Here is a 2,636-nt window from a genome sequence, read left to right on the forward strand (position 1 = left end):
TTCCAACTGACTAGGTATCCCCCTTTCCAACTGACTAGGTATCCCCCTTTCCCTTTCCAACTGACTAGGTATCCCCCCTTTCCAACTGACTAGGTATCCCCCTTTCCAACTGACTAGGTATCCCCCTTTCCCTTTCCAACTGACTAGGTATCCCCCTTTCCAACTGACTAGGTATCCCCCTTTCCCTTTCCAACTGACTAGGTATCCCCCCTTTCCAACTGACTAGGGTATCCCCCTTTCCAACTGACTAGGTATCCCCCTCTCCCTTTCCAACTGACTAGGTATCCCCCTTTCCAACTGACTAGGTATCCCCCTTTTCCCTTTCCAACTGACTAGGTATCCCCCTTTCCCTTTCCAACTGACTAGGTATCCCCCTTTCCAACTGACTAGGTATCACCCTTACCCTTTCCAACTGACTAGGTATCCCCCTTTCCAACTGACTAGGTATCCCCCTTTCCCTTTCCAACTGACTAGGTATCCCCCGTTCCAACTGACTAGGTATCCCCCTTTCCCCTTTCCAACTGACTAGGGTATCCCCCTTTCCCTTTCCAACTGACTAGGTATCCCCCTTTCCCTTTCCAACTGACTAGGTATCCCCCTTTCCAACTGACTAGGTATCCCCCTTTCCCTTTCCAACTGACTAGGTATCCCCCCTTTCCCTTTCCAACTGACTAGGTATCCCCCCTTTCCAACTGACTAGGTATCCCCCTTTCCAACTGACTAGGTATCCCCCTTCCTTTCCAACTGACTAGGTATCCCCCCTTTCCAACTGACTAGGTATCCCCCTTTCCCAACTGACGAGGTATCCCCCTTTCCCTTTCCAACTGACTAGGTATCCCCCCTTTCCAACTGACTAGGTATCCCCCTTTCCAACTGACTAGGTATCCCCCTTCCCTTTCCAACTGACTAGGTATCCCCCTTTCCCTTTCCAACTGACTAGGTCTCCCCCTGTTCAACTGACTAGGTATCCCCCTTTCCAACTGACTAGGTATCCCCCTGTCCCTTCCAACTGACTAGGTATCCCCCTTCCCTTTCCAACTGACTAGGTATCCCCCTTTCCAACTGACTAGGTATCCCCCTTTCCCTTTCCAACTGACTAGGTATCCCCCTTTCCCTTTCCAACTGACTAGGTATCCCCCTTTCCCTTTCCAACTGACTAGGTATCCCCTTTCCCTTTCCAACTGACTAGGTATCCCCCTTTCCCTTTCCAACTGACTAGGTATCCCCTTTCCCTTTCCAACTGACTAGGTATCCCCCTTTCCAACTGACTAGGTATCCCCCTTTCCCTTTCCAACTGACTAGGTATCCCCCTTTCCCTTTCCAACTGACTAGGATCCCCCTTTCCCTTTCCAACTGACTAGGTATCCCCCTTTCCAACTGACTAGGTATCCCCCTTTCCCTTTCCAACTGACTAGGTATCCCCCTTTCCCTTTCCAACTGACTAGGTATCCCCTTTCCCTTTCCAAACTGACTAGGTATCCCCCTTTCCAACTGACTAGGTATCCCCCTTTCCAACTGACTAGGTATCCCCTTCCCTTTCCAACTGACTAGGTATCCCCCCTTTCCAACTGACTAGGTATCCCCCTTTCCAACTGACTAGGTAATCCCCCCTTTCCCCTTTCCAACTGACTAGGTATCCCCCCTTTCCAACTGACTAGGTATCACCCTTTCCAACTGACTAGGTAGCCCCCTTTCCCTTCCAACTGACTAGGTATCCCCCTTTCCCTTTCCAACTGACTAGGTCTCCCCCTTTCCAACTGACTAGGTATCCCCCTTCCAACTGACTAGGTATCCCCCTTTCCCTTTCCAACTGACTAGGTATCCCCTTTTCCCTTTCCAACTGACTAGGTCCCCCTTTCCAACTGACTAGGTATCCCCCTTTCCTTTCCAACTGACTAGGTATCCCCTTTCCCCTTTCCAACTGACTAGGTGATCCCCCTTTCCTTTCCACTGACTAGGTATCCCCCTTTCCCCTTTCCAACTGACTAGGTATCCCCTTTCCCTTTCCACTGACTAGGTATCCCCCTTTCCCTTTCCAACTGACTAGGTATCCCCCTTTCCCCCTTTTCCAACCTGACTAGGTATCCCCCCTTTCCAACTGACTAGGTATCCCCCTTTCCCTTTCCAACTGAATAAGGGTATCCCCCCTTTCCCTTTCCAACTGACTAGGTCATCCCCCTTTCCCTTTCCAACTGACTAGGTATCCCCCTTTCCCTTTCCAACTGACTAGGTATCCCCCTTTCCCTTTCCAACTGACTAGTAATCCCCCTTTCCAACTGACTAGGTATCCCCCTTTCCCTTTCCAACTGACTAGGTATCCCCCTTTCCAACTGACTAGGTATCCCCCTTTCCAACTGACTAGGTATCCCCCTTTCCCTTTCCAATTGACTAGGTATCCCCCTTTCCAACTGACTAGGTATCCCCCTTTCCCTTTCCAACTGACTAGGTATCCCCCTTTCCAACTGACTAGGTATCCCCCTTTCCCTTTCCAACTGACTAGGTATCCCCCCTTTCCAACTGACTAGGTATCCCCCTTTCCCTTTCCAACTGACTAGGTATCCCCCTTTCCAACTGACTAGGTATCCCCCTTTCCAAATGACTAGGTATCCCCCTTTCCCTTTCCAACTGACTAGGTA

The sequence above is a fragment of the Oncorhynchus kisutch genome, linkage group LG15 (assembly GCF_002021735.2).
Source record: "Oncorhynchus kisutch isolate 150728-3 linkage group LG15, Okis_V2, whole genome shotgun sequence".
Classification (NCBI taxonomy): Eukaryota; Metazoa; Chordata; class Actinopteri; order Salmoniformes; family Salmonidae; genus Oncorhynchus; species Oncorhynchus kisutch.